Source organism: Nilaparvata lugens, chromosome 12 (genome assembly GCF_014356525.2).
Source record: "Nilaparvata lugens isolate BPH chromosome 12, ASM1435652v1, whole genome shotgun sequence".
NCBI lineage: Eukaryota > Metazoa > Arthropoda > Insecta > Hemiptera > Delphacidae > Nilaparvata > Nilaparvata lugens.
In genome coordinates this window covers 8,123,503-8,147,576 of record NC_052515.1, presented here as the reverse complement: position 1 = coordinate 8,147,576, position 24,074 = coordinate 8,123,503, and the positions used below count along the sequence as shown (strand labels likewise).

General features: G+C 34.9%; 1 protein-coding gene across 1 annotated transcript in view; it reads left to right on the top strand.

The window, feature by feature from the left end:
• LOC111051572 (FMRFamide neuropeptides) overlaps positions 1-24,074 on the top strand; it is a 100,070-nt gene that overhangs the window by 69,754 nt on the left and 6,242 nt on the right. The gene's annotated exons all lie outside the window — the stretch shown is intronic.

Genomic DNA, 24,074 nt, shown 5'->3' with positions numbered 1-24,074 from the left:
CAGCACTGTGCCCTGAAAAGTAAATACTCAACACTGGTTTCCAAAAACAGCATTAACAAATTATATTCAAATTTATTTTCTTTTTGTTCATACATTAAATCACAATTACAGTATCAGAATGGAATGAGGCGCCAGCCAAAAACCTATTCTTCCGGAATAACCGCTTGATTCTCATAGTTGAAACCTATGAAATCATTTGAAAATCAAGAGGTTACAATCGAAGTTATGTTGCTTTGAAGTGAAATTACTTCAACAAAGCAAGCGTAACTTTGCACTGCTCAAGTATATTCTATTAAAGGAGACTGTTACCTTGTTGGAACTAATGCAAGGGCTTAACACACGCCCAAGTAATGAGCCTACTATAAGCTACCAAGGATAAATCTCTGCATTGACCGTGTGTTGTGGGGTGGCCGGCCACTCCGCCAACATATTTACACTGCAATCACCAGGATTACACTAATTGCTTCCTGAAGGAAGATGTTCAGTAGGCGCACAAGACCGTAAAGTCCGCAGAGCATGTTTGTAACACTTGATTAACAGAGAAGCATTGAGTAACTACACTGAGTATCTGAGAGCTGAGAATTCTTTCAATCTTGGATCAATCGTATAGGCGCAATTCCTCAGCGACGACTCGATCCGCGTGGCTAGAGTTGTGTGGTTAGAGCCGCCGCGGTAAGAGCACATACTTATAAAATCATTAAATTCGATGATTCATTGGATGTTTATGTTGTACGAACGTTGTGGCGGCAGATGAACTGCCTACTATTTGCATTCACAATTCTTATTATTTATTTCCATTTCATTCTTTATTGATTCATACATCAAGTACATCATCAAAAATGATAGGGAGAGAAAAAATAAGGTAACCTTGTGCTATTCCTCTCCCAAATTTAGATAAGGTTACACATAGTCCGATATAGGTTGTCTTGTAGTTCTTCACTTCACACAATTTTCAGTTCTTAATTATTTTAACAAAGTGATTCATATCTAATGGATCATCCAATCTCATGGATTAGAAGGTTATGTGATGTAGCCCTGGCGGCTTCAACCAACGGCTCTAGACGCGTGACTCGAGTCGTCTGTCTAAGGTGTAAGGAATTGCACCTTTAGATTCACGTTATGATGTCAGCACCTGATTAACCCTAAAGAGACACACTGGGGTGTTTCACACCCCAGGGATTTTTTTTCTGTTCTGCAGTTCATAATATCAGATGGGAATTTATGCCCAGTCTAAATTAGGTTTGTAGTATTGTCAACTACTCTCCACCACTTCCAGTCAGTAATAGCATTCTACAAAGTCACCAGCTCATCTTGTTCTTCGTTTGGGGTGTCTAACACCCCAGAGTGTCTTTCACGTAGGATTTTTATCAAACACTTTTGTTACAAAGATTTACTTGTATTGTCACTACGAATGTGGTATGGGATGATGGATCAGATTGGAATGAATGCTATGATTCTCTACAACTTGAGATTCAAAACAATAAAATGAAGAGACGTAATTTTTTATGAAGTTGTCATTGATAATGATCAAGCCATTCGTTCAAACCGGATTAGGAGTTCCAACACTTAGGCGGAACATACGTACTTCAGCAGCACTTCAGCGAACATAAGCAGTGCTTTACTTTTGATTTATGAATGCACTTGGAACAAAAATGATTAAGAAATGATGAAGTATGCTCTAAGTACTTGTTTTTTCATATTTTTCAAAGAAAAATGCAAAATTAAATTGGGGTGTTCAACACCCCAGTGTGTCTACAGTGTTAGCATAGAGTAAGTGTGTCTCTGTAGGGTTAACTTTGTTTGTCGTTAGACAATGAATGCTCTGTTATCCTTGTCTGTCATAAAGAAAGCAGATGACCCTAGCCTTTTCCAACCCCACACCGTTACCAAATCGTTTATTAGCTATATACTAGACTACCAGAGTATTTAATTTCAATTATGGAAATTTATGATTGAATCTTGAAAAAAATCCCTTGATCAGTATATACATATAATATATTGAAGATATTGAAGATATATAATGATTGAATCTTGTTTAGCTTCAATCATTCGATTGGTAGGCAGCTTTCCATCGTTTTCTGTCCAGAGCTGTACTTCTCAGTTGGATGTAGCTCTGGATCCCTAGATCTTTGGTAACTTGTTCCAGATATTGTAGCCGGGGTCTTCCACGATTGAAGATATAATCAATCTTTATCAATGAGGATCCTAATAAGCTTCCACTGTGCAAACCGCCACAAGATAGTAAATGAAATTGAGGATTGAGTATAGCCGATTCTAGGACGGTTTTTAGAATAGGAGATTTTAGATTGAGAAAATAGCAGATACTACATAAAAGATGTTATCAAGATAGTTGATTCTGAGATTGTAGATTGAGATTGGAATAGCAGATGATTGATTCTAGGATAGCGGAAGATTTTATCCCATACCATCCCGAGGTTGTGTTTAGGATAGTTAACTCTGAGATTGTGAATTGAGATTGAGATAGTTGATACAGTAGTAGATTCTAGGAAAGCAGGCGTTTTGATTCCGTGGTTATCTTGACTAATAACAAGCGTCTACGATGTGTGTTGAGGGTCCATTGTGAGAGAGAACGATAGCATTGAAGAAAGAATATTATTGGATTGCGTGCCTCCATTGTTATATGGATAGAAATGATAGCAGGCTGAGATACGAAACGATTTTCAACCTTAGCGGTGAACTGGAGACAGAACAAGACTCTAGAGAAACTTGAGAATCATAGGCGTGATTCCTTGTGAATCATAGGCGTGATTTCTAGCGATTCTAGGCGATTCATAGGCACGATTCCCAGGCAGATTTCTAGGTGCTATGATTCCTAGGCACAACCAGAAAAACTGACCACTGAGTCACAACTAAACTGACCAACTCTATGAAGAGACGTGGAACATCTTACAATAAAGTAATTATGTTTGTCAGTTGCTATCGAATTGATAGCAATGACTTCATACTATCATACTATAGCAGTGACTTTGAATTTATGAAATAACTAGCAGGTAACCCGTGCTCCGCCAGGGTAGTAATGATGACCAGCAGGTAACCCGTGCTCCGCAACAGTCTACTTAAAAACTTGACAAACTGAAAATTCTTTCTACTGAAATCTTGAAGAATTTGAAGTAGGCCTATAGGCAGAATTCCAAGTTAATCAGTTGAGTAGTTCAGACGTGGAAATGTGTTAACTGTATTCGTGAATCTCCTTATCTGTACATGTATAAGCCAATTCTTTCCTTTATTATATTATGAATATTTCGATGGTATATTCCGTCCATGGTTTTGGTAAATCACAGTAAAACTCATTATCTTCATTAGAGAGCGAAAGCTCCAATTTGAAATGGAATGTAATAGTATATTTCGCACCTAGGGCCGAAAATGAGACTTTTCCGGCTCGAAATCGGTTCTCGGCCTACGGCCTCGGACTAGAAAAGATTGAGAGCCGGAAAAACATTTTTGCCCGTGGTGCGAACGCTATTTTTCGCCACACACAAAAATAAACAATATATATGAGAATAATTGTTTATTAAGCACTTCCGAAAGCAAAAGTTGAAGGTCATAGTTCTAGCAAATCTGAGGTAATCTGAATATCAGGAAATTGTCCAAGTATTCTTATTTATTATTCTGATTTGTCTAAATTACCTAAAAGATTCAATTATTTGGGAGGTTGAGTTTATACATTTTTATTCTTTCAAATGACAATAAGATAATATTATTATGAATGTTTCAATTATTGAATAATAAACTCAAATAATGAAAAGTTTTTTGATCAGCTGTTTTAGCGCACTTGAAATTCAGCCAATCTGAATGTCAATGTCAACAATGCTTGTTGTCGTCGACTTCGGAAGTTTAGGTTAGAAGCTCTATACTATTCTGAAAATCGAATTTGAATAGTTTATAATATCTTATTTGTATTTCATTCATCCAAATAAAATGATAGTATCTTATTGCAAAATACTTTATCCAATTCTAGAAGCATAAAGTGATTCCATTTCATAAACTATTTTGTAAAAATGTTCTCATCAAATCAGAATCAGCTGACTTCAAGGTTATTTTAGAGCCATAGGGCCGTAAAACTTTTACCGGCCTAGTCAGAAAACAATCACTTTCGACCTCCATTTGACGCACGAGAACCAGCTCATTACATCCAAGTGGGGCGAAAAATATGATTTACGAGTATATTAGAATGAATGTTGCCCTGAGTGGGAAGTAGGAATATGATAGGAAAGAATAATGATTGTCGAAAGGACTACTATGAATCGTTGATTTAGGGGGATATATCAAGAGTTCCGCAGATGCAGCCAGAGATCATATAATTTCCTACAATAGAGCTTAAAACCCGACAAGACTCTGTTCTCGAAGTATATTCTGAACGATATTTGGTCCAAGTACCGTATTTTAATCCTTCAGAACTTATTAGAGACGCAGTCCCGTAAATTATCTACATCGGGATTTTTGCTCGACCTGTATGATTTTGTATGCTCATTCTTCACAGGTAATAATTTTAAGGTATCCGTATTCAGTGTTTAGCGATCGCTACACTACTTATAAAAATTTCATCACCATACAATCTGTCATAAGAAGAATCAAGGGTGAGCGAGCGTTTAGGCCTCCCGCGATTCCGACAATTGTATTGAATCTTGTAGTGAATCAATCAGTCTGGTGTACACTTAGCGTCCACGCACGCAGTTACCAAATTTATAACCTCAACACCATTGATTCAGTGCAAGATTCACTCTACGTGTATCGACTTATCCTTGGAGGTGAGAGTGACTCCCCCAGGAAAAGCTTCACAATGTATAAGCCAATTCTTTCCTTTATTATATTATGAATATTTCGATGGTATATTCCCTCCATGGTTTTGATAAATCATAGTAAAACTCATTATCTTCATTAGAGAGCGAAAGCTCCAAGTTGAAATGGAATGTAATAGTATATTTCGCACCTAGGGCCGAAAATGAGACTTTTCCGGCTCGAAATCGGTTCTCGGCCTACGGCCTCGGACTAGAAAAGATTGAGAGCCGGAAAAACATTTTTGCCCGTGGTGCGAACGCTATTTTTCGCCACACACAAAAATAAACAATATATATGAGAATAATTGTTTATTAAGCACTTCCGAAAGCAAAAGTTGAAGGTCATAGTTCTAGCAAATCTGAGGTAATCTGAATATCAGGAAATTGTCCAAGTATTCTTATTTATTATTCTGATTTGTCTAAATTACCTAAAAGATTCAATTATTTGGGAGGTTGAGTTTATACATTTTTATTCTTTCAAATGACAATAAGATAATATTATTATGAATGTTTCAATTATTGAATAATAAACTCAAATAATGAAAAGTTTTTTTGATCAGCTGTTTTAGCGCACTTGAAATTCAGCCAATCTGAATGTCAATGTCAACAATGCTTGTTGTCGTCGACTTCGGAAGTTTAGGTTAGAAGCTCTATACTATTCTGAAAATCGAATTTGAATAGTTTATAATATCTTATTTGTATTTCATTCATCCAAATAAAATGATAGTATCTTATTGCAAAATACTTTATCCAATTCTAGAAGCATAAAGTGATTCCATTTCATAAACTATTTTGTAAAAATGTTCTCATCAAATCAGAATCAGCTGACTTCAAGGTTATTTTAGAGCCATAGGGCCGTAAAACTTTTACCGGCCTAGTCAGAAAACAATCACTTTCGACCTCCATTTGACGCACGAGAACCAGCTCATTACATCCAAGTGGGGCGAAAAATATGATTTACGAGTATATTAGAATGAATGTTGCCCTGAGTGGGAAGTAGGAATATGATAGGAAAGAATAATGATTGTCGAAAGGACTACTATGAATCGTTTATTTAGGGGGATATATCAAGAGTTCTTTTATGTCTCCAAAAACATATTTCTTCCCAGTAAATTAAACATTTCAATATTTTCTATTTGATAAGTATCGAATCTATATGAACATGAATATCTAATATGAGCGTGTTATCCCCTCTACTTTCAATCTAAATTTTAAAATTAACTTCTCATTTTAAACTTTTGAGTAATTTCGTTATTCAATTTAGTTTTGAGCAATCTAAATCCAAAATTTATTGTTTCATTTATTTATATTTAACAATGCACAAATCAAATACATGATTAGAAAAGGACCAGCAGGCTTAGCCCAAAACTGTTCCCTTTCCAAATTTTGATAGTTGCAAGTCAATGTCTAAAAGGTAGATTATATTGCTCACTTTGAATCAAGTTCCAAGTCCAGAAATCTGTTTTAAGTGTTTGGATTGGACTGAAAATTGGACTCAAACTCAAAAGTGAATGAACCATAACCTACTTTATATGAATAAAATTTTGGGAAGGAACATTTTAGGGCTGTGCCTTTCGGTCTTCCACCAATTATTTCTATGAATTGTGTTTTGTGTATCTTCGAATATTCAAATGAATTAACTACTTCATGTTTCTATTCTTCGAAGTCAATAAATTCTTGACATATTTGTAGACAGCGAATAGGAAAGTAAAAACATTTCCCTAAATAGAGAGAGATCTATCCTTACCAGAAATATACCACAGAATTCCACAACCTGTACAAAATCTGTGAGACTGAAACAACTCAGCTGTCCTGAGGGAGACTTGCTTGAATAAACTCACCAAAGAATGAAGAATGGGTAGTTGTAGCGAGTAAATATACATTTCTGCCTCCCACAGATTCAATTACATACATGACAGAGTCGAGTCTTATAATAATAGTTTCTGGGTAGGTGGAAGTTACTATTAAGTAATACTTAAACGAAATACTCGAAATTTGAAACTGAGTTAATTTCGCTTCATGTGTTCATCATACGAACGTGATTCCCTGGTCCATATTCTCATATAAACATGCTTGGCCTCATTGTTATAATGTTTGAGTGAAAGTATGAAATGGAAATTAATATCATGAATTAAATTGATATGTTGTACGTGCTACATCTAATAATAATAATATGATATGATGGAAGATGATAATAATAATCATGTTTCACATGCCTATTATTCCTAAATAATCGTGTGAAATTCATTCAGTTTAACGCACATTTTAGCTTGCTGAAAATGGGTTTAGCGGGAAAATGTCAGTCAATTTTGTAAAGAGATTCAGAAAAATCGAGCTAAGAGCAAAGTAAAACTGATAATAATCATGTGTTTTACCAGCTGTGTTGTAACGCTTACGTTCATTCAAGTTTAGAAAGAGAAAAAAAGTATACCTAACAAAATATTATACCTGATAGTTTTATTCTATGGCTGAAAACCAGAGTAGAATCTTTCCTTATTTCGTGACTTGAGTGAAGAATGTTCGTATCACAAAGTATCAATAATTACAATACATTACAGAAATGAATAATGGGAACTTATGTAATAATTATAATTAGGTTTATTTAGTATTTATTCATTTCTACATTGATAGATACAATATAATTCTCAACTATGAATGATTGGTGAAGGAACAACAGGCTCTAAGCCCAAAACTGTTCCTTTCCCAAATTTGGATAGAAATTGTCCAAAAATAGGTTATGTTTATTACTTGATAAGTTTTGTCCAATTTTGAGTCCAGAATATATATATAAACTAGGATTTTAGAATTTAGACAAGTAGAAAAAATATTAATCAGGTAATCTTTCTAGGTACCTCATATGAGGGTATATGAGGGTTCTGTAAGTGAGGCTGACTGCGCCCCAACTTCGTCCTCCTAGGTCAAAAATAAAGGCAGTCATTCTATTCTATTCTAGGTACATGATAATCGTAATTAAGTAATCAAATAGTTAAGTAATTAGATTATAGATTTCAAGTGAAATCTAAAATTGTTTTAATTCTATTGAAATCTCATAAATGGGAGAACATAGGATGTTTCTAGAACATGATAATCGTATCTATAGTTAAGTGACTATAAGATCTTCTTCTTCTTCTCTTCCATTTCTTCTCATTAAATGTAAAATCTGAAATTCTCGCATGGAAGCGGTTGAATTCTATTGAAATCCCATAAAATAGGAGGGTATCTCCCTATTCATTGCTACCAGCTAACACACCCCAGTCAGTTATTAACTGAGGTAACTCCCTGGCTTCCTGGTATTCCTGTAGCTTCCTGTGTATTCTCTGCTCACCAGTTGAACGTTGATTAGGATTAATTCGAAATTAATTATAATTCAAACAATAGACGGATCATCACTTCCATTGGATAATAATAATTGTTTTGAATCATAAGATAAGAAGAATGAGAGTGAGTGGGAGAGAGACTGTTCTTATTATTACTTTAATTTTGTTGTAATTGTGGTAGTTCTTCTTCTTCTTCTTCTTCTTCTTCTTCTTCTTCTTCTTCTTCTTCTTCTTCTTCTTCTTCTTCTTCTTCTTCTCTTCTTCTTCTTCTTCTTCTTCTCTTCTTCTTCTTCTTCTTCTTCTTCTTCTTCTTCTTCTTCTTCTTCTTCTTCTTCTTCTTCTTCTTCTTCTTCTTCTCCATTTTCTCATCTTCTTAGATTTCTCCTTTTATCCCTCCACCACTCTCTCCTCCTCCTCCTTCTCATCCTCCTCCCCTTTCTCCTCCTCTTATTCCTCATCCACCTACTTCTCAACTCCTACACCTCCTCAGTCTTGTTCTTCCTCTCCTCGTACTCCTCCAATACTACCTCCACGTATTTCATCTTCTCCTTCTTCTCCTCCTCGAACACATACACCTCATCACCCTCCTCCACCTTCTAAGCTCGTCATACACTTCTTAGCCTTTGTCTCCTTCTCCTTTCTTTTTTTTCGAGCCCTTCAGAACAAGCTCATGCATTTTCCAGTGCAAAAATGTTGGCGAAAACGCCGTTTTATTTGAGCTTCTCCTTCATCTCAGAAGATTTCCATGTAGATAGATAATCACCTTCTTTCACAAGAAGAAAAACGGGCAATCTTCCTCTTACCACTTTTATACCATACAAGAGTGGTTTGGAAGATGATAATATCTCATCTAACATTTGTGAAGTGTTGAAAAGATGTATAAGCCTCACGAGTATGTGACAGAAACAGATCTGGGATGACCAATATTCCAGTCAAATGGTCATTTTTCAGGAAACAGCCCCGAAAGAATTTTTCACTTGAGAAACTCAAGGTTCACGTGATAAAATGGGAAAATTTAAAAAAGTCCGAAATTCTGGGGGTTTTGGGGGTGATGCCGCCCTCTGTCTTCAAGAAAACCTCGAGAAAACCCTGTTTTTGACAACATTTTCTCCATTTTAGCCGTCATCTTGAATTGCATTTGAACGAAATTGTTCGTGTCGGATCCTTATATTGTGAGGACCTTAAGTTCCGAATTTCAAGTCATTCCGTTAATTGGGAGATGAGATATCGTGTACACAGACGCACAGATACACTCATACACACACACACACACACACACACACACACACACACACACACACACACACACACACACCACACACACACACACACATACAGACCAATACCCAAAAAACCACTTTTTTGGACTCAGGGGAGCTTGAAACGTATAGAAATTGGGGTACCTTAATTTTTTTCGGAAAGCAATACTTTCCTTACCTGTGGTAATAGGGCAAGGAAAGTAAAAAGTGAGTTTCTTGAGCCAACTTCAACACTGACTTTCCTATCCCCCAATTATCTTCAGCTTAACTATCAAAGAGAGTTTGGTTTTGAAAGATGATGATATCTCATCCAATATTTGTGTAGTGTTGAATAAAATGATGTATCAGCCTCACAAGTATATGACAGTAATAAATCCGGGATGACCAAGTAAACCTCCCACACTGGAGTGATGAATAATATATGCAATTAATAAAATAAATTAATTTCTAACTAGAAAATGTAGTGAAATAACTGATTCATTTTATTAATCCCCATAAGTCAACGTTCAAATCAATTGAAACAATTTTATAATAGTTTTGAACATTAATGTAAAGTTTCCTCCAATTATTGGGTATTATCATAGCCACCTCTAATACAAGGCCGCGGTCTACGATATTGCAACGTCGCAGTGTAGGCCTAGAATCTAATATATGATTGGTGAGAAAGATCAGCTGGTATTTTTTGAAATCTTTTTCACCAATCATGTATTAGATTCAAGGCCTACACTGCGACGTTGCAATATCGTAGGCCGCGGCCTTGTATTAGAGGTGGCTATGGTATTATTCTTTGATTTAATGAAGAATGAAATTTCATCTAGAATGTTTTCAACGTTGTAACTATATCACCATACCTATTACTGCCTCTAAGAGGTTTTCACGTAGGAACTCTATCACTATACTAATCCTTTGGTTACATGAAGAGTATTCCAGAAGGATCATTTCGGACTCCAAACGCAAAAAGTGAGTTTCTTGAGCCAACTTCAACACTGTCTTCCCTATCACCCAATTATTTCCACCTTAAATATCAAAGATAGTTGTCTTTAAGAGTATTTTGAACGAGTTTGATCATATCCTCTAATGGGAAATTGTGAAATTAACATGATCAATTGACGCTCTGGAGTATCCAGGGTGAGTGACTAAGAAAGCTAGGAATTTTAACCCTGTTCTACTGGATGGCCAAGCATTTCTCTAACCATGCTTATGAAAGATTTTTAATCGACGCTCTGAAATCAGTGGGTTCGCCAAATTAATTTTTATAAAAAAATTGGGTTTCTGTTTATTTACATTTTTGAATTCTCCCGGTCTTTCTGTTGACAATGATATAATATGCAGCTGTTTGAGCTTTGTTTTGACGAATAAAAATTAATTTTTGAGACCTCCGCACTGAAAAACTATTTCGATCAAAAATTATTTAAAGTTTTGGATGTTTTGGAAAAAAATAATAAAAAAATCAATTTATGTAATACTGGGAAATGCCTGTGTCTTAGAATAGAGGAATAGAAGGGGAATAAAACAAAAAAAATCATAGCTATATCTTTACTGGTTGTTGAGAAAAATGTACCTGAATATTGGAAATTTTAACATTGTTGGTATAGGAATTTGCGAACCACCATGAGTTTAAATGCGATTTTCTCAAAATTTTATTTTTTTACACTGAGGTACATTTTTCTCAGCAACCATTGGAGATATTTCAACAAACTCAACGTTGTTTGTTGCATACTGGAGATATCTATATTTTGACACAGGATTATAGAAAAATATTGATGCTGAATATTATTAAAATAAGTTTTTTGTTAAAAAAGTATTTAAAGTTTTGGATGTTTTGAAAAAACATTTGAATAATTATTTTATGTAATACTGAAAAATGCCTGTGTCTTAGAATGGAGAAATAGAAGGAGAAAAAAATCATAGCTATATCTTTACTGGTTGTTGAGAAAAATGTACCTGAATATTGGAAATTTTAACATTGTTGGTATAGGAATTTGTGAACCCCCTAAGTGTGAGAAAATTTCACTTAGGGAGCTGGGAATTTTTACCCTGTTCAACTGGGTGGCCGAGCATTTCTGCAACCATGCTTATAAAAGATTTTCCCATTATCCTGATGTAACGAATCCATAGCCTCAGTAGTTAGGGAGGTCCCTCAAGGATGCAAGGATCACTATGAGTCAATTTATTGCATCACTTCACAATATTGATTTTCAAATAAGATTTAAAACCTCAAATTGTCAGCATTCCTCATGACCATGGAGCTGGAACCTCAATCGAGGTTGAGTTGATACTCAAGATCATGAATAACATCAATGCTTCACACCCAACCAATGCTGACAGTTTGAGGTGAATTTGAGGTGAATCTGTCCAATTGATTTTCTCTATGTCTAGAATCTTTGTTGTCACACGAAAAATCAAGATCAGTTCCTCTCTCTCATTCTGTCTCTCTCACTATCTCTCTGATTTTCTTTACTTCCCTCTCTCTTTCTCTTTCCTCCCTCCTCTATCTATGATATATTCCGTCATAAATTTTGTATTTATTTCCCAACGGATCTTTGTTATTTTACATTTTAAGAATGCTCTACTTTTAAGTTTATTCAACTATTCCACTGTGCCTGACCTTTTAAAAGATGATAAAGAAGATAATTTTGAATAAAATTTAGAATTTAGAAATAGGCCGACACATCTAGAAAACACCTGAGTCTATACCTAATTCATGCAGGTGAACGGGCTAGAGTCAAGAAAACTTCAATTAATCTTGCCATGCCTGATTTAATAGGTTTCTACTATAGAATAACACTACAATTTGAAATAATAGAAAATACAAACAGCTTCAATAAACATTGGCCACTAAAATCGAACAACAGAAACAACAATATCATGTTACTTTGTTGACATTCTTCATCTGATTCGGGGGCGCATTACTATCCCCGTTTAGATAGCAATACCTCACAAAACCAAACAATATCAGTCATAAAATAACCAATTGATTTCAACATGAAATTACTCAAGAAAGAAAAGCCCGTTGAACCCAAATTTCGTCGATAGTAACCCATATAACCCATTTCATAATAATTTTGAATCCCCACTTTTGATTGACATTCTCGAATGGACCTTTGTTTCACTACACTGCACTTTCGTTGGTCTGTACGTTGCTTTATCGTCGGGGTTACAGTACCTTGTTTTTGGCGGTGAACTTTTACCGGTTGAATTTGGCTTGACGGCGAAGTCCTCTTACGTCCCTAGACCTGTCGTCTGAACGGGTGTCTTGAAGCGGTGTTACATAAAGTTGCGGAACCAAAGGGGTGGTACATGAAGTTGGTTTGGGGACACACATGAACCGCTTAGCGGTTATTTGAAGAAACAATTATTCGTACATGATGAAGAAACACAATTAAACCTTTCAGGACATGGCACTACTAGAAAATTTAAACTTTAATAAAAATAAAACTAGCTCCTACATTAACTAATGATATAAACTTATAAACTTGCCCAAAAAGGGCGAAACATAATGACTACATCTTTACTCTCGTAGTGCTCCTAGCAAAGTGTCCTCCGAAACGTAATCTGGTCTCGCGGCTGGGGAATCCCCACTACTGTATTTAGAAACAGGTCTCCTATTGGGCGAAGGGAATCAATTTGACCAATCGTCGCGTGGCTTCTAGAGCCTTTGGACCAAATAGTAACTGCAAAATCGGTAGTTTGTTATAATTTCATTGCTTGCTGTTTTCCAACTTATCGCACTCTATGTCGCGACAGGAAGGCTAAGTTTTAGAGATAATTCCATAATCTACATTCCTCGACGACTCGGAGCCACAATTTTTAAATATCTATCATGGGAAACTCGAAGTCATGGTCGTTCATAATAGAGAGAGAAAATAATTTATTTCGCTAACTCACTTACAATAATGGCTCTAGTCTATTGCGTATTAAATTTACTATTATAACTTGGGAAAAGGCCTGAATTAAAAAGAGTGCTCGGCACACCACTTATTATTATTATTATAATTATTTTTTTTTTACTTTCTTCATTTAAAATATAGTTTTGTTTTATTTTATTTTACTGAGTATTGCTTGTTAAATTATAATTTAGCATTGTATTGGAGAGTTAAATGTAAGAGAGGGCCGACTGCGCACCAACTTCGCCTCCCAGGTATAAAATAAAGGCACTCCATCCTCCCCTTTCTTTTCCAACTAAGGAATAGAGAACTGAAGGTCCAAACTACACCGTTTCATGTGAAAACATTACAGTTATATCTCAATTTTTCCATACCTCATCATCCATCTTTGCTCCATATTATTATGGAACTCTCCAATCTGAAGGTTAATTTTATGATTCATCATGAAATTTAATTATTTTTAACGCTAGAACGTGAGTTGAATTTTGTGTTGTTAAAGACATCAATAGAGGAATCTTAATCTCTTCCTCTACCCTCTTATGTTTTCCTTCCTCTTCCTCTCCTTCCTCTCTTCCTCTCTTCCTCTCTTCATCCTCTTGTATTGTCTATATATATAAAAGCGAAATGGCACTCACTCACTGACTGACTGACTCACTGACTCACTGACTCGCTCACTCACTCACTCGCAGAACTGAAAATCTACCGGACCAAAAACGTTCAAATTTGGTAGTTATGTTCCGTTGGCCCTTTAGAGGCGCACTAAGGAATCTTTTGGCGATATTTTAACTCTAAGGGTGGTTTTCAAGGTTAAAGTTCGTCTTTTAGCATGTATATTCTTCTTATTCAAATATCTTGAAATTATGATTCAAATGTCCATACCATATGTTGATATAGAACTATAATCTAGAGAGAGTACCTCTTCGAAACAGTTGTTCTGGTAACTAAATTAAAAATTTTGTCAGGTTGGCATTAAAGTTGAGTTGACTTTGTGAGGTTGGCACCAAGTTGAAGATTGAAATGCATTTATCCAGGACCTCCTAAATATCATATTTATCCAGTACCTCCTAAATACCTATTCAGGAGGTCCTGATTTATTGCGGAAAAATTGATTGGGTACTGCTACTTCAATACTCGATACGCCGATATAGTAACAGGTGTTTTTCGAGATCAAATTGACATAATACGTTCAAATTCGGTATAGAGGTTCCGCTGAGGTCTACATGCAGGCGAGCGAAGCGAGTCCGCTGATCTCATTTTTGGACGATCCAGTCGGGGGTCCAGGGGGCGGAGCCCCCTGGCTAGACGGATATGGCGAGCGAAGCGAGCCTGACTGCTAGTAACATATATAACTAAAGAACTCTAATCTAATCTAATCCAATCCCCTTCGTTGTCTCTTACTCTCTCTTTATCTCTCCTCCTCTCTCTTCTTCTCTCTCCCTGGCTCGCCTCTTCTCTCACCGATCTTCCTTTTCCTTGAATCCTTCCCTTCACCATCTCTCCTCCCTGACCATGAATCATGTCTCGTGCCATTATTTCCGTAGCTGCTGCTAATAATTTGGTGATGATATTCGGTTACAGACATAATTAGAACTCTCCAATTTGGTCGAAATATGGTGGCCCAACACCCCATGCCCATCTAATAGCTAGTTAACTGAAATTTATTTAATAGCCATATTGTACACTGTGTAATGGTTTTCAGCTCTTTCACCTTATAAGATTAGCAGTTGAGGTTATTTATATACTTGGTTTGTATCCTATGTTTTCAGGTTCACTCGTACAAAGTAGTAAATTCTGTGTGAGATCACGTTGCTCTTAATTCAACCTCATTATACACAACAATGTATTATTAAAATTTGAGATCTTAAATAAAACGACTTGACATATATCACAAGTCCCAAGTCGACCTGAATGATTGCCTAATTGATTGTGATTCCTAAGTCTTTTTATTTGATATGGATAATGGAAAACACAAATACTACTACCATAGAATAAAACAATCTAAGTATGAGTTCTGCTACCACTACTAGTAGTTCTGTGAACAGTAGACCTCGCGCTCAGTGAGTTACATTGACCTGTTGTTATGTTTTCTCAAAAATTAATAAATAATTTATCAATTAAAAATGTCTAGAAAAAATCCTAAATAAACATAGAGCTTTCTGTCCTATATCGTACCGTGACGTGTCGTCCCGGAATGTGAGAGTGAGCACTGTTATCAGGTCTGTCTACAACGTTGATGGAAAGATACAATTTTTAAGATGTTCGATGTTTTTGAACGGGTAGTATTATAGTCAACAACTGTCTACTAACGTTAATGGAAAGATACATGTTCAAGATGTTCGATGTTTTTGAACGGGTAGTATTAGAGTCCACTAGACAGCTGATTTATGATGAATAATTCTATAGTCTGATTTTTACGGTAATATTGGCGTATGAAGGGGGCTCCTTTTTCCTTTTATATTATCCTTGGAATGCAAAATTTCCAAAAACCTTGTATATACGTCGACGCGCAATTTAAAAAGGAACGAACATACCTGTCAAATTTCATGAAAATCTATTACCGCGTTTCGCCGTAAATGCGCAACATAAAAACATTTATAAACATTTAAACATTAAGAGAAATGCCAAACCACTTAACCACTTGTAATCACTTGTCAGCTGATTTATGATGAATAATTCTATAGTCTGATTTTTACGGTAATATTGGCGTATGAAGGAGGCTCCTTTTTCCTTTTATATTATCCTTGAAATGCAAAATTTCCAAAAACCTTGTATATACGTCGACGCGCAATTTAAAAAGGAACATACCTGTCAAATTTCATGAAAATCTATTACCGCGTTTCGCCGTAAATGCGCAACATATAAACATATAAACATTTGAACATTAAGAGAAATGCCAAACCGTCGACTTGAATCTTAGACCTCACTTCGCTCGGTCAATTACTACTATAACTTCCGTATCACAAAAGCTCAATAAATCCTGTCGATGGACTCCATTTATGTCTGAGTTACATCAGTGAACGAAATTCATTGAGTAAAGATTCTACCACAAAAGTTCAATGAATCCAGTAGGCCTGAATGAAATCCATTGATGTCCGTGGTATTCCAGCATGTGAATGAAATTCATTGATGTTTGTAGAATCTCGGTTTTGAATGGATCTCTGGACCGCATACTATCCAACTTCCCTGTATTAAGAGTTAGCAGAGAAAGCTATATATATATATATATGTCTGTCACAAACATCGTATCCAAATCAGCCTTCAGGGACAACGAATTTCAGACGCATATCTGCGTGATAATTGAAAATTCGGCGTCAGTTGTCCCATCATGCATGAAAATAATATTCTCCGTAGAAATGTTCCTCAGCTTATTCGCAATAGACCTCATATATGTTTCAACACTTCCTCGATTTCCTTGGATTGATGATCAGGAAACACATGGTTGATATAGATATAACAAGGTGTTACAAGATGGTATGAAAAGCAGATAAATAGATATTTCAAGTCAGCAAAACGTAGTGGAGAGTTTTCATGCCTTTCTGCTCAAATCGAAGCGCTGTGAAACAAAATATAATATATTATGCAATGCCGAATATATATGTACAGTATATACTTTCTGTTCAATCTCAGTACTCATGTATCAGAGGATATATAGTAATATAAAAGATGGTGTTGCACCTTTTCTGTGCATTATTTATTGGTACATCTTCTTGTTCAAGGAATATCGTACGATCTGTTGAATATCTTGTCTTACAATTGAGTTATCGCTTATATCTTAGTGTGTCAAATATTCGATATTTCGAGTCCTTCTACCTCTGATTCTTTTTATTTGCTTATTTTACTTCCTCTTCTTCTTCTTCTTCTTCTTCTTCTTCTTCTTCTTCTTCTTCTTCTCTTCTTCTTCTTCTTCTTCTTCTTCTTCTCCTCCTTCTTCGACTTCTACTTCTTCCTCTGTTTGTTATTCTTATTTTTCTCTTTTCTATTCTCTTTTTTTTCTCTCATTCTACTTCTTATTTCTTCTGTTCGACTTTTTTCCCTTCCTTTTTCTTGTTCTAAAATTCTTTCTTCTTCTTATGCCTTCAATTGCCCTCCTCTTCATCTTCTGCAATCAATCATCTTCATTCTATCTACCACTTCATCCCATGCTTCTTTTATTCCATTCATCATGTTCTTCTTTTCTCTGTCTCTCTTGTCTTCTTTCTCTCTTCCCTTCCTCACAGAGCTCCAAGAGCAGCAAGACTATCACTTTTAGACTCCATATTTCCAATATCACACATTTTTGACGTTAATACTTTCTAGCACTCTCCTATTTCCATCGGCTCTATCTGTCGTAGGCTGGAATCAAATTTTAATAGGTAAGGCAAGATGTGAAAGAGTGTGTTTGATAGCAGAGAAAATGGGAAGCTAGAATAATTCCTTTATTTCTCCATGATAAGTCTCGAAGTGCCTCTTAGCTTTTGGAAATCGTGAATTTCTTTAGAATCTTATTTTCCATAGAGTTGAGTGAATTTTCTTTGTCCTATTTTTGATAAAGATACTATACCAAGAATGAAATGTTTCCAACTCATGTCACTACTTCTTATAGAAAGTCTTCTTAAAATAAACACATACAATCTACGAATCCATATACAATTCTATACAAAACTCCATGGTATCCAATATTCAATAAACTTGCTACTGAACTGTAGATATACTGATATCTACTAGATCCTATACTAGGATCTAGGATCTAGTCTAGATCCAATATTTTGGACTGTGTATCTACTGATATTAGTATCAGTAGAATATTAAGTTCTAGTATAAGCTTATTATCTGTGAGAAGTATCAAGATCAATTGTATAATTATATTATTATCTAGCTAGTTATGAATAATTAAACGAAACATGATTAAACGAAAATCCAAATTAAATGCTGTAAATCGTTCTCAGTGTAAACGCTGTATTCGTTTAATAATAATCATTAATTTATTAGCATTTGAATAATTGCAGTATCTCAGTAATTTCCATATTAAAGAGAATCTATACTAGATCTAATATCATGGACTGTAAATCTACTGATATTAGTACCAGTAGAATATTAAGTTTTAGTATAAGCTTATCATTAAATTTGTGAGAAGTCTCAAGATCAATGGTATTATTCAACTACTAATGATATTATAGAGATTCTATACTAGATCTAATTACAAGGTAGAGGTGAGAGAAAACTCTGACCCAGATGCACAGAAGCCTTATAAATTTTGATAGTGATTAATTGCCACTAGAACCAATCAAAGAAATTCTCTTTCCGAAGAAGTCTTTCCTGATTGGCTCTCGTGACATTTTATCATGATTAAATTTCTACAGGCTTTTGTGCAACCAGGCCCCTGCTTTTTTCATATAAGTAATACTATTATGATACTATTGGGATAGTTTGTGTGGATGTGTGGGAAGGATATTCATGTTTGCCAGGATTCATTTGATAAAAGTGAACCAATAACAGTTTCTATTACAAAAAAGCCTATATTTCTTGTTGAATATAATAATATTATGATTTTAAAAATGATATTATCATAGATGAATTCTCATTTAATTATTTTGGATTTTTCTCCCCTTGAAAGGTGATACAAGATTGTAATACACTGAAACGCAATGCTCTCCGAGGATGGTCTATGAAAAATATCATAAATCAGCTTGAAACCATCACATAAACTGCAGAATACTCTGAAGTAAGCTTATACACCCATATAACCTCAGAAGCTGGAAGACAAATACCGTATCATTAGTGGCTTGAGACAATATGAGCAAGTGTTTTACTCCCTTGAGTTGAGATAAACTATTTTTTATACTTCACATTGTCTTCAATCAAGTCTCTTCTCTTGTTCCTCTCTTCTCTTTTCCATTACCTATGTCCTCTTCATTTTAACTCTTTCTACATGATCTCCATCTCTATCATCCCTTTTCTCTTTCTACTTATTCATACTTATCTTCTTCACCTCAACCACTTTCTCTCTAAATTCATCTCCCTCTCTTCTAATCCTTTTTCATTTCAAGTTAAATTCAAGTTTATAAATTACATCTCTGATTAAGCTGATTTACGACTCACAAGGAATCTTCCTTTTGCCGGTGTTTCTGCCTCACCTACTGTACTTATGCATGTGAACATAAATTGAATCTTCATTTTATAACTATTATCTATAAAATAAAGGATAGCATTTTGTTATTATATCTAATTAAATAAATGTATGCATCTTGGTTTAAGTGCAGTAGCATATACTTATATTTATTTTTTGTATAACGTTTTTTGTATTTTGTTTTTGGCAAATAAAATTCATTCATTCATTCATTCATTTATCTTAATCCTATTACCCTTTCCTCTTTATCGCTCCCCTTCCATATCTCCTCTCCTCTTCTTCATGATATCTCACACCTCCCCACCATCTTCATGATATCTCACACCTCCCCACCATCTTCTTTCTTCTTCCAATCCACCGTCTATCATATTTTTCTTTTCTTTGTCTTTGACGTGATCATTTTTGATACTTTTTTCCTTCTATATTCTCTGCTCCTGTTTACTTTCTTTGTTCCTTTTACGACCACCTACCACAAACGGCATCATATCTTCTCTCTCATTCTTGTTATCATATCATCTTTCTCATTCTCTAACTGTCCTTCCCAATCTCCAATGTTATCCGAATGTTGTTGCTCACATGGATAGAGGATTCTAATAGAATGTATTCTCAATCATTATCTTGATACGCGTTCTCCACTACTTCCTAACACTTTCTATCCCTCTTCTTCATCTTTCTATCCCTCTTCTTCACTCCTGCTAATCCTGCTACTCCTGCTTCTTCACTCCTCCTCTATTCTTCTTCTAATCTCCTCCTAATCTCTTTACTTCTTACTCTTCTTCCCTCATCATCCAGATTCCCATTTCCTCTTCTGAGCCTCGACCAGATTTCTCCCAGCTTCTCCATCACCCTCTGCTTCTCTCATTCTTCAACACTATTTACGTATTCATTTTCTTGAATAACACAATATTATTCCTTACAAGTACTAATTGAGCTGAATATTTCTAATCAATGTATTAATTCAAGTCCTCTACATTCAATATTCATAGTTTTAATGTTTATTCTGAATTGAAATTCTATAAAAATTGTATACGTGAAATTATAACCTTATCTTGGACTTTGTCACCTATTAATTTGGAAGAAAAATAGCACAAGGACTAACTTATTATTTTATCACATTAGTGTCATTTGCTTTAAAAATAAAATATGTAAATAAATATCATTTCATGAATCCTACTCCAAAATTCTGCCTTTTTTCTGTAATCTCCCTTCGTAGTTTATATCTCCTTCATTTCAATTTTCTCAATTGATCCTTCTCTCTTCATCCTTCGCCTTTCTCTCATCTCTCTTGCTCGTCCGTCATCTTCCTCAGCTTTCTCCCTTCTCTCCCTCACTACTTGCATCATCTTTCGCTTTACCCTCTCCTAATTACCTCTCTTTGTCACTGATTCCCCTTGCTTGTCTATCACACTATACTCCTCCGTAAATCGCTCTCCTTCCTGTATATTAGCCAGTTTTTCTCCAAAATGTTGGTTGATCCGAGGCTTTTCTTTTTCGGCGGGAAATTTTTCATCGAGCACCAGCTGGCTGGCAATTGACTTCTCCTCTCAAGAAAATGCAGTCGAGTTGCTGGAAAAACTAGAGACTGTTACTGATCCTTGCCGCTAAAATTTGAGGCGAGCGCTAAATTAAATTGCCACAAAAAACTCGCCAAACAAAAGACCGCTCGAAACTTGAGTGTGGTATGTTGGTGTGTCTGGATGAGGAAGTAATGTGATTTTTTGTTGTGTATCATGTAGAGTGTATCACTATGATACGGGTTGAAATAGGGTTCGAGGGGATCCTTTGTAGTTAGATTCTATGGAGACTTTGTAGACTTCGGAGTGATATGTTGGGGTAACTCAACAAGAGGTTTATACACGTGTTGAAATATTTAAAGAGCTTTAATAACACAAGAGTATAGGATTTGATAGAATAAGATAGGACTCAACATGATTTGTAGATTCATTGAGCTCCATTGATGTTGATTATTTTGATAAAACATGAATGTTTGCCATGTTACCCTTTAAAACACGATGAGTATTGTTCAATAATAATTGTGGAAGAGAATAAAGATGAGAAGAAAGATTGACATAGAAGAAGAATGGTTTGAGAGGAGAATCCAATAATCTGTTTATCAGTTCCTTTTCTAACATGGTGGAGCCATAGAGAAAAGGTACCGTTAAAGATTGTCCAGATTACTTCGATTATTATTTGTCTCTGGTAGAGCTTACTCAACGTGACTTGCTAAAAATAAGATGAACATTAGGAAGGAAACGGAAATGCACTAATATAAATGTTTTTTTTTTATAAATGAGTGGTTGATACAATATCGAGCAGTTTCAATCAATAAGGATACCTAACACAAAATAAACTCCACTGTAGAGCAGAGTTTAAAATTATAGTTATATGAAGAATAAGAGAGATGTGTGACCAAAACTAGTCCATCGTTATTGTGAATTTGATTTTATGAATATCACAATTTCAAGTCAGAACCTTGGAGAATCAAGTTGGAAAAAGGATAGTTAGTATTGACTGTAAATCAATTGCTTATTTAACATTTTGTCCGATACAACATTCGAAAATAGCCATTCCAAATAAACCATCAAATCAAAAACCCTCACTCAAAAGCCATGTATATGACTTTTATGGGATATTACTCTATGAATCGGTATGAAGAGAAAGGGAACATGTTAAAAATCAGAATTTTTCAGGGGAGAAAAAAACTGAATACAGATAAAAGTATTGATAATTTCAAGATTGTTTTTTGTCATTAGGGTGAAAACTCTAATAAGACAACAATTTTAATCCAGTATAAGCACTCACATAAGATTCAACCCTTTGAGTTTTTTGTTAAATTCCTTTCACTCATGATGAATGTTCGCCGAATGTTCGGCGTTGAAAGGAAACATGTGTGTCATGACTAGTTCCCTTTCACTCCAGTACAGCAAAAATACGATATCTGTTTCTCGTATAAAGAGAATGCTGACATGTTCTCTTTCAACTCCAATCGATGTATCCCACAGTAAACACCTCATTTCAACCATGAAAAAAAATTAAAAATTTTGACATGTTCCCTTTCTCCTCAGGCCGATTCTATTATTGAATGTTTAATTATGGAATGCGTTTTTGCTTTGAAATGCAATTGTAATGTAATTAATTTTTATTGGTTGAATAAAGCATTTATTATTATTATGTATATAGTTCGATACAACGTTCGTGAATAGTCTTCAGAAATATATATTTCCTATCATTCCAAAAAACCTCATTGTAAGCTATTTTATTTGAATATTTGCAAGTGAATTATTTCCCACATTCCCCCAGAAAAGCATCATATTTGTTCATTTAAAACAGTAGATTATTAAGAGCTTCTCAATGAAAATTAGTTTCTGTCAGAAAATAATATTCCAATTGTAGGAAATAGTTCATTCACATCATTATTTGAGAGAATACGTCGTAAAGAGCTTATGGGGAAGCAGATGTTGGAGAATTGTCACTTGTTTACCGCTGTATGTGCTATTTTCAGTTTCCCTTTTATAATCAGTTCGCGGAATCCAATTATAACGGCATTATAGAGGATCACGTATGAATAATAGCATTATGCATATCATTGTAGCATCCAATTGAGGAATGAATACGGTACTGATATATTCACAGGACTTGAAATGTCTGATGAGCTTGTGTAATATAATCTTAACATATATATTTATATATTATATTTATTTATATTATTATATTTTATATAATCTTAAATAATATTTTTGACAGTAATAAAGACTTCCTGTCCCACAAAATGGCGACTTCATGATATCATCAGCCAATGAGGAGCTTTTTTTATAAAATGAAGAGTATACTTGAACAAAATGGCGGCTTACTTGTGGCCAGTGCTAGTTGATCGACGGACTAGTGAGTTAGTTGGTTAGTTAATCAGTTAGTTGGTTGATTGACCACCACAAATTGATTTGAAGGGGAAAGTTTCGTATAGATCCGATGTTCATGATCTAATACTTTACTGATGAAAATATTGATACTCCTTTTTCATCTATCCTGTTTGACTATCAGTTTACAAGAGAAACAGTTTCCTATGAGCCTGATATTCATACCAATTATTACGTTTTTTTTTTTGGACTGAACCGGTTAATAGGTAATTAAATTACAATTTATTGGCTAGTCCGCTTTCTTGGAATACTTGGATCAGACTCTCACTCATTTTCCACTATTTACAAAGATAATCTAGTCAACGGTTAGAAATTTCAAGAATTCTAACAATATATTCTTTGTTAAATATTGAATAAATAATACTCTTCATATCAACCAACCATCTTCATTTTAATACATTCAAGACTGGACTGTTATTAACGTTCTTAACAAATAGCGACATTCAAATACAATTTTTATCCAGAAATATGATCAATTTCTCTGAAAATGATTGTCATTAAAGAGAATTGCATCCATTCGATACTAGGCTATCTGTTATGTATTCGCAACCTACATCCAAAATTGCATAATCATTTTTGAATGATGTCTACGACAATTCCTCCCCCAGATTTATAATTTTTACAAAAGTTTTCCTCATTTTTCAATGCGGTCATTCATTACGAGTGTTGGATAATGGCGATTTCCTTATTCACTAGAGTTTGTTCATACTCCTACAAATATTCTCAATCATTTTCCTCAGTTCTTTCTTTGTTATTTTTTTATTTTCATTCTCCGAATCTTTGTTTCTTTGA